Source organism: Octopus bimaculoides, chromosome 18, assembly GCF_046866305.1.
Source record: "Octopus bimaculoides isolate indiv1 chromosome 18, ASM4686630v1, whole genome shotgun sequence".
NCBI classification, from domain to species: domain Eukaryota; kingdom Metazoa; phylum Mollusca; class Cephalopoda; order Octopoda; family Octopodidae; genus Octopus; species Octopus bimaculoides.
In genome coordinates, this window is record NC_142945.1 from 13,647,977 (window position 1) to 13,657,976 (window position 10,000).

The window sequence follows — 10,000 nt, forward strand, 5'->3', positions numbered from 1 at the left end:
GGATGTGGATGCAATTCAACACTTATGATGGAATAAACAAATAAACACTGGCAACCCCTTTGGTTAGTTGTTGGGTATATATTAACTTTAGTCCCCCTCAGCCCACAAACTTATTGGGTTAAATATAACCAATAACATTCTCCCTCGATGTAAAGGTATTTAATAAATTTTGAACAAACCTGGTAGCAATTTTGCTTCTGTGTTTAACTTTGGAAATTGGAAAGTTATCGAATAAACAGTGAAAATAATGTATAATAGAATATTGGAAAATAGATTTAAGTGGCGTCTTGAGAAAACTACGTGAGATTTTAAATATTGATGAGGAAAAGATTTTTATGAGAAAATTTCTTATTGACAGATGTTTAATCACTATTTTTGACAAATTTATTCCGGATACCTGAAGTGTAGAATTTTGCATTCAGTATTAATTTTATGAATTCAATTTGAAGATGATTACATACCGGATCTCAGCTGAGAAGTTATTACGTATTCACAATAAACCTTTCTAAAAGATGTCGGAGCAGCCACACAGTAATGTCTTTCTGGCAACATAGTATTTACTTTTTTGTTTCATAAATGCAGCCGTGTTCTGTGTGAAAATTACTCAGGGTAGCCAGTAGTCATTAACAGAATTAGTTATCAATAAAAGGTCTTAATCACAATGTATAAATGCTTAAAGAAGAAAATCAATCAAAATTATATATCTACATGCACCCACACATATGTGCGTGTGTGTGTGTGTATATATACGTGTGTGTGTATATATATATATATATATATATATATATATATATATATATATATATATATCACATATACGTATGCATGTTTCTATATATATATGTGTATGTGTTGGTTTATATATGTATATATCACATATATGTATGCATGTGTCTATATATGTATATCTATGTATACACACACATATATATATATATATATATATATATATAGATAGATAGATAGATATTTTATAGTTTTCCATGGTTTGCTTTGGTTCTGTGTTTGTGTTAAGTGCTTAACCAGTGTTTGTTGACATCGGAAGCTTTGGTACATAAATGTCAAATGATGAAAATGAGTGCTCAACACCGCATTGGTGGATATAATTTCTTTATTTGTGAATTAAGGCTACCATTGGTTTCATCTTAAGAAAAGTAGGAAAATATTCTAGTGTCTTAACAATTTTTCAAGCCGATCACTTGGAGAAATGTGTTCGTGTTCAATCTGGAAAACACAGCCTCCAGGTAGCCTTAATTCACAAATAAAGAAATTATATTCACCAATGTGATGTTGAGCACTCATTTTCATCATTCAACATTTACATGTATATATATACATATATATCTCACATATATGTATGCATGTGCTTACATATGTATGTCAATGTGTTTGTATATATACATGCATACATACATATATAACATTGCTATGGAATGATCCAGAGAAGAAGTACTCAATACAAACATACAATGCATTAGTTTATTTATTTATTTAAGCTGGATTATTAACCTGTCACTCTGGAGTTTCCATATTATACAGCTGCTTCTTCATCAAACTAGTCAGACTGGATCATTCTTACTTGTTTAAAGTGACAACTGCATGGCTGCATGGTATGGAAACACCTAAGTAACAAGCTACTAAGACAGCTTAAATAAACTACACACATAGAGAAAAGCTTTTCTTTTAGATATGATATATCAAAAACCCAACTGTGTTCTAGTTTAAATATTTTAATGATTAAAAAAAATACATCTTAGGAATTCCTTACAGTAAAGTTTCGAACTCCATCATCAACATTTCTATACTTTTATAGTCTGATGCCAACATCACTCCATCTTGAAGATGAGATTACAAAAGTCTAAAAATTTTAATGATGATGAATTTGAAAACTTTACTATTCCAATGAAAATATAAATAAAGTACTTTTATTAAAAATAAAACCAGAATAATTGTTGTTTTCAATTCAACATTATATGTATATATGTATATATGTGTGTGTGTGCCATGATTCAGAAATCTGTTTTGGATTTAAATGATAAGCAGTTGCTGAGACACCCTTCGGTCATGACTGACCATGGGATTGCACCTAAAAAGTTACCCTCCCAGGCACAAGTTTGGGCAAGGTTGTTTATGGAAGACCAGCAGTCGCCCATGCATACAGGCCTCCCCTCTCCACACCACTGCGGTTATCCAAGGGAAAGGCAAAGGGGCCGATACAGCTTGGCACCTGTGACGATGCAACTCATTTCTATTGCTGAGTGAACTGGAGCAACGTGAAATAAAGGGTCTTGCTCAAGAACACAGCACACAGCCTGGTCTGGGATTCGAACTCACAACCTCACGATCGTAAGCTCGATGCTCTAACCACTGAGCCATGCACCTTCACTCATAAGCAGTATTAACATGTTAAATGTACTTTTTAATCCCTCTCTGTACATATTCAAATTTACATCTGTCTGTCTGTCACACTCTCTCTCTGTATATATGTGTGTGTATATAAATATGTATACACACATCTTGTGTGTGTGTGTGTGTGTGCAACAGGTCCTTATTTATTGATCAATGGTGGGTGTTTTGATATTTAATTTTGCTTTACATTTGTTGATAAATTGTTTTACCTTGTTTATTCTCTGTTGTTAGGTGAAAGAGTCTGAGTACTTGTAGAGGGGTAAGATTTTAAAATCGGGTATGCATGTATTTAATCACCATCATTTAATATCCATGTTCTACACTAGAACATGGATATTATGTGTTTATATATATATATCTGCAAAATGGCTTCTTTCTTGTTTCATTTGAGTTTTCTAATTTCCATTGCACCACAATAGAACACATTGATTAGAACCTTCCCGTAGAATCAAATGAGATTATAAAACAATCCATTACACTTTCTAATATTATATAATTAAAGCTTAGCTGAGGGACTGGCAGAATCATTAATGTGTTGGACAATCTTGTGATAGTTTGTCATAATCCTCTTTGTTCTAAGTTCAGATCACACCGAGATCAATTTTTGTCTTTTATTCTTCCAAGTTGTATATAACATAAAACTGGGTGGATAACATAAAGTACCACGTTGAGTTCTGGCGTGGATTTAATTTTCTATACACTATCTCACCACAAAGAAGATTAATAGTAATAAGAAGAACAGTAGTTTCAAATTTTGGCACAAAGTCAGTAAATTTTAGTCGTGGGAAAGAGAGTGAATCGATTCTATTGGCTTTATTTTAGCGAATCCTGAAATAAAGAAAGACATTGTTGACTTTGGTGGGATTTAAAATCAGAACAGAAAGAACTAGAAATAATGTCACTAAACATTTTCTTTGCCACACAAATGATTCTACCAGCCCACCACCTAATGATGGTAATAATTCTTCCAAATTTTTGCACATGGATTACATTGACCCAAGTACTCAACTGGTACTAATTTTTGTCGACCTCCAAAAGAATGAAAGACAAAGTCAGTCCCAAATAGTAACAAAATTGTGGCTTTGTACCGATGTTAAAAATCGGTTTTATGTATTTAAAGCAATCCTGAAGAGTAAACCAACCAGATCATACAAGACAATAGCAATAAGAATAATTAATATGAAAAACGGAAGAAATACAAATGATTTTTGGTCACCAAAAAATAGAGCCATGTTTAGAAATGAATTATTGAAATCTATTTAATTTGATATCAGAGTGTCAGTAATTTTAACCACTTAAAATGGATGTCAGTATACTGATGATTCAGTTTCTCAAAGAGGATATAAACTTGTCGAATGGAAACTTCATCCGAGTGCTGTCTTTCAATGAATCTCTACACAAAGTTTGTCAACTCAGACTGCAAAGCAACCTGTAAGCGAACAGAAAATGGCTTTTACTGTGCCCAAAATCATAGCTCTGATTTATTCAGAGCAGTAGTAGTAGTAGTAGTAGTTGTTGTGGAAGTAATAGTAGTGGAAGTAGTAGTACTAGTAGTAGTAGCAGCAGCAATAGTAGTAGTGAAAATAGTAGCAGTAGTAGTGGAAGTAGTAGTAGTAGTAGTAGTAGCAGCAGCAATAGTAGTAGTGAAAATAGTAGCAGTAGTAGTGGAAGTAGTAGTAGTAGTGGAAGTAGTAGTAGTAGTGGAAGTAGTAGCAGTAGTAGTAGTGGAAGTAGTAGTAGTAGTAGCAGTAGTAGTAGTAGTGGAAATAGTAGCAGTAGTAGTAGTGTAAGTAGTAATAGTGGAAGTAGTAGTGGTAGTAGTTGTAGTAGTAGTAGAAGAAGAAGTAGTAGTAGTAGTAGTTGTAATAGTAGTAGTTGTAGTAGTGATAGTAGTAGTAGTAGTAGTAGAAGAAGTTGTAGTAGTAGTAGTGGAAGTAGTAGTAGTGGAAGTAGTAGTAGTAGTAGTAGTATCAATCAACTCACAGCAATCTAGTGGTAGTGTGTCTCTTTGAAATTTAAAATATAGTAATATATTCAGGCATTGCCTTCAATGTTACGAAATATTTATTCTAAATAGCAAGCAAAGAAATTATTTGAGAAAATTCTGTTTCATTCATGTAAAACCCCTTTGTATTATTGCATTGTTTTATTTTGTTTTGTTTTGTGCTTTTATCTCTTTTTTTTTATCAAATAAACATTTTCAAAATCCTCCATGTAAGTGAATATATTTTGAGAAGTTTTTAAATAATGGTGTAACAAATTTTATTGTGTTAGCTGAAACACCTCGAAGAATTTGAAAAGTATTTGATTTTCTTCTTTTTTGAGAATATATGTTCACATCTCTGAATTGTATTTCTTATGGAAAATTGTATGAAAAAGAGTCTGCTGTTATTGTGTTTCTATGAAGCAAATTTTGGTTCTGAGCATTAAATAAAATGTCTTTATAGATGTAAAAAGAATAAAGATAACATTCCTTGTTTAATTGGTAATTAATAAACAACGATGTGAATGATTTACAGTCAGTGTTTGAAAGGTGACAGATGAGAGCCAGTTCTTTCAAAACAAGATATGCAAATAATTTGAAAACATTTATCAAAAAATATGGAACAAGACAATCAGTAACACTTGGATATATTGTTAAAAATATATTACAAAGGAGCATGAAATTTTATGTTAATTTAATGAAAATAGTCGAACAAAAAATCAGACTAAAGTGAGATAACAGTTGAATTCCTCCAAATTGAAGATTTTTGTTGTTGTCGTTTTTGTTGGTTATTTTATTTCATTTTTTTGCCAACTTAATAAAAAACAACATATAAAAAACAACCATCTCAAATGATTGATTATTGACAATGAACTAAACTAAATTGTTCTTGAATATGAAGAAGTCAAACTGTCCATCCACGTAATCTAAGACAGGCAGAGTTCAGCAACTGTTGAAATTATCCTTTAAGAAGCAGCTACCAAAGAAAGAAAAGCAAAACAAAATACAGTATAAGAACATGTACGCATGTATGTATGTATGTATGTATGCATGCATGCATGTATGTATGTATGCATGCAACAGGAAGAGGGTCATCTTGTCTCTTTTAAATTCACCAAAACAATCATTAAACAGTGAGGGAGCCTCTACATGGTCAGTGAGCCAGCTAGAAACAGTAGCCAAATATCCTACAATCATACCCTGCTGTCTTAAAATAGGACACATTGGATTATTTGGTACCGGATTTTCTATATATATATATATATATATGTAAAAGATAAGATGATTACAGCTAGAACTTCTTGGATCATAGGTCAGCTCAACCAATAGTAACCCAGAGTCAAACCCCAACAATTACAACTCATGTCTTGCACCATCATATTATCATTTGATTTGAATAATACACACATTACCATGGTCATCATTGGAGGTGCAATGGCCCAGTGGTTAGGGCATCGGACTCGCGGTCATAGGATCGCGGTTTCGATTCCCAGACCGGGCGTTCTGAGTGTTTATTGAGCGAAAACACCTAAAACTCCACGAGGCTCCTGCAGGGGATGGTGGCGAACCCTGCTGTACTCTTCCACCACAACTTTCTCTCACTCTTACTTCCTGTTTCTGTTGTGCCTGTAATTCAAAGGGTCAGCCTTGTCACACTGTGTCACGCTGAATATTCCCGAGAACTACGTTAAGGGTACACGTGTCTGTGGAGTGCCCAGCCACTTGCACGTTAATTTCACGAGCAGGCTGTTCCGTTGATCGGATCAACTGGAACCCTTGACGTAGTAAGCGAAGGAGTGCCAACAACAACAACAACCATGGTCATCACCTAAATCTCTGGTTTTGGGCATTGGTGATGTGTATGTGTATTACTTGTGTATTGTAAGAGGCAAGTAAAAGGGTTGATGCTATGAAGGGTAACCGACCATAAAACACTGCCTCAAACAGACCCATCAAACCTTGCCAGCATGGAAAAGTAAACACCAAAATGACAATGACGATGACAACAATTACAACAATGATGATGATGGTAATGAATTGATTAATACTGGTTTCAAATTTCGGCACAAGGCCAGCAATGTTGGCACCTGTTCTCAACTGGTACTTCTTTCATCGATTTCAAACGGACAAGAGATAAAGTTGACCCTGGCAGCATCTGAATCCAGATCATAATGACGGGCGAAATGTCACTAAGAATTTTGTCGCAAAAGGATGAAAGGCAAAGTTGACCCTGGTGGCATTTGAACCCAGATCATAAAGATGGACAAAATATCACTAAGGATTTTGTCCCAAAAGGATGAAAGGCAAAGTTGACCCTGGTGGCATTTGAACCCAAATCATAAAGATGGACAAAATATCACTAAGGATTTTGTCCCAAAAGGAGGAAAGGCAAAGTTGACCCTGGTGGCATTTGAACCCAGATCATAAAGATGGACAAAATATCACTCAGGATTTTGTCCCAAAAGGATGAAAGGCAAAGTTGACCCTGGTGGCATTTGAACCCAGATCATAAAGATGGACAAAATATCACTAAGGATTTTGTCCCAAAAGGAAGAAAAGAAAAGTTGACCCTGGTGGCATTTGAACCCAGATCATAATGACGGACGAAATGTCACTAAGAATTCTGCCACAAAAGGATAAAAGGCAAAGTTGACCCTGGCGGCATTTGAACCCAGAATGTAAAGACAGACAAATTGTTGCTAAGGACTTATACCATAGATTTCCTATGTTTTCTGATATTCCAGAAGTTTCTAATAACAAAATGCATCTATAGGCACAGGGGTGGCTGTGTAGTAAGAAGTTTGCTTTCTAACCTCATGATTCCAGGTTCAGTCTTACTGTGTGATACCTTGGGCAAGTGTCTTCTACTATAGCTCCAGGACAACCAAAGTCTTGTGAATGGATTTGGTAGATGGAAACTGAAAGAAACCTGTTATGTGTGTGTGTGTGTGTGTGTGTGTGTGTGTGTGTGTGTGTGTGCCTGTGTGTTCATGTGTCCCCTACCACTGTTTGATGGGTGGTGTTGGTATGTTTACATCTCCATAACTTAGAAGTTTGGCAAAAAAGACCAAGAGAATAAGTACTTAGCTTACAAAACCATTAATATGCCCATGGGCATATGGTGTAGTGGTTAAGAGTGCAGGCTACTAACCCCAAGATTCCGAGTTCGAATCCAGGCAGTGACCTGAATAATAATAATAATAATAACATCAAAAAATTCCTTAGGAATGAGAACCCAGGTTCGAAATTTTCCCCAAGACATCTGATGAAGGCTGGGTATATCAGAAGGAGGGTATATCAGCCAAAACGTTGTGTTAACAACAAACAAGATGAGGACAAATATCCGTCAAATGTAAATAATGTAAATAATGGTGGTGGTGTGTTTATTTCACTATAACTTAGCGGTCTGGCAAAATAGACCGATAGAATAAGTACTGGGCTTCAAAAAGATAATAAGTCCTTCAAGATGGTGGCCCACCATGGCTGCAGTCAAATGACTGAAACAAATAAAAGACAAAAGAAAGCTAACCATAAGTTTTGTCTATTACAAACCATTCTTAAAAATCATGAAGACTGCAGGTATTGTATCTATCTTCTTACATTTTAACATAATTACAGTTCCAGGCTTATCAGCATTTGCTGTTCTTTGTTTCCAGTTTAGCATTTCAAGATATTGAAATATTACTCTATATCCCCAGGTAATACTACACTAATTATTATATTTGTCATCTTGTCCACAGTTTCTTGCAAGCTTTCTACTGCTCCGCTCAGCAGCCTTTCACATTTTCCTAAGATGTGTACAACTGTGTCATTGTGAAAGTAAAAGTTGGTGCTAGTACAACACATCTGCTTCACTTTCACGTAGGAGTTGCTTCATAACTGGCAAAGTGACTGAGTTGTTAGAACATAGGACAAATTGCTGTATAATATTTGTTCTAAATCTCTGTGCTTTGAGTTCAAATCCCACAGAGGGCAATATATGATTATTGTTATTATTATTATTATTATTATTATTATTATCATCATCACTGTTATTTACCTTTTAGCTGCATGTTTGATGCAATCACTTGTTGGGACACACCCAGCAATTGAGGGTTAAGGGATGTTGAAATATTACTGGAACCTTTGGGCAGTTAAGCAGCTAGGGCAGTAGAGAAATACTTCCATGTAATATAACTCAAACATTTAAATTGATAGTTTTTCTAAGGATGTGGGCAGTAAATGTTAGCACAACCTTTTTGGATCTCCTTGAGACATGGTTCTCCTGGGATGATGTCTAGATGTTTTCTGACATCCCTTTCTTATCATGCCTAGGCACCTACAGTAACAGTAATAATAAATGCAGGATGTTGTTATTATTATTACTCTTAAGGTGGCAAGCTAGCAGAATCGTTACCATGCTGGATGAAATACTGAGCGGTATTTCACCGGTCGCTACATTCTGAGTTCAAAGTTCGCTGGGATCAACTTTGTCTTTCATTCTTTTAGGGTCGATAAATTAAGTGCCAATGAATCACTGGGGTCGATGTAATTGACTAGTCCCCTCCCCACAAATTTGAGGCCAAGTGCTTCTAGTAGAAAGGATTATTATCATTATTATTATTGTTGTTATTATTGAGTGAGAGAGCAGTGCATGCCATCAAAGTGACACTGGGGTAAAATATATGAAGCCCAGTATAACCATCATGACTATTTGTATGATAGGGGTATACCAGGCACATGCATCACAATTATATGTACACGATATGGTGACCTTATTTCAAGATGTACAGTGCATGACCTTGCAGGTGGGGCTCAGTTAGAATTTTCTTCAGGTCAAGTAGCCCATCCCACTCAAAAGTTCCTTGAATAAGGTTTGTTTAAATATGATGAATGAAACACCCATGTCTCCAGAGGTGAATTATTCAAACTCCAAAGAATTTCTCTCAACACATGGCTATGATGCTCCCCCACTACTTCTGCTTCTGATCAGAGATACACATATATTGTTCAGCCATTAAGGGCCATGTTCAAGTGGTAATGGTCAAGCAACTGACAAGTAAATCTGTGGTATTGAGCAGAATATTTGCTGTAGCCCATCTTTTATACCAAAAAACAAAACATGTACATGATAACACTTCCAATCAGTTAAGATCAGAAGCCATGAGAGCCAGTGCATGGTACTGCTATTATTATTATTACCTCTGCCTTAGTGAAGGCGGAGGTATTGTTTTCAGTTGTGTATGTTTATTTGTTTATTTGTCTGTGGGCAAGATATTTCAAGAACCGTAGGATGGATTTGGATGAAACTTTCAGTACCAGACAAGGATTCTGGATTATTTTTCCGGTTTTTTAACTTAAATTTTGAGAGTGGTCGGGCTCATTTTTAGTATTGTCATTTTTGAGAGCAGTCCAGTTTATTTCAGTTATTCTCATTTTAAAGATGATGATGATGATGATGATGATCTCTGGCTAATCGTTGACAGGACATTGGTGTTGCTTTGGCAGAAGTTTGCGCTCTCTGAGCGCTCTTAATATTATTGTTATTGTTATTGTTATTATTACTATTATTATTATTATTATTATTATTATTATTATGGGAACAGAATTGTTAGACTGTTGGACACA

At 35.1% G+C, this 10,000-nt stretch overlaps 1 protein-coding gene and 1 long non-coding RNA gene across 5 annotated transcripts in view; both read right to left on the bottom strand.

Moving 5' to 3' along the window:
* LOC106874937 (NAD(P)H-hydrate epimerase) overlaps positions 1–10,000 on the bottom strand; it is a 788,445-nt gene that overhangs the window by 306,230 nt on the left and 472,215 nt on the right. The window lies entirely within an intron of this gene.
* The window catches only part of LOC149132009 (uncharacterized), a 14,137-nt gene continuing 6,728 nt past the window's right edge, over positions 2,592–10,000 (bottom strand). The window contains exon 2 of the long non-coding RNA XR_016244946.1: positions 2,592–5,369. This is a non-coding gene — a long non-coding RNA (uncharacterized LOC149132009). The remainder of the gene's footprint in view (positions 5,370–10,000) is intronic.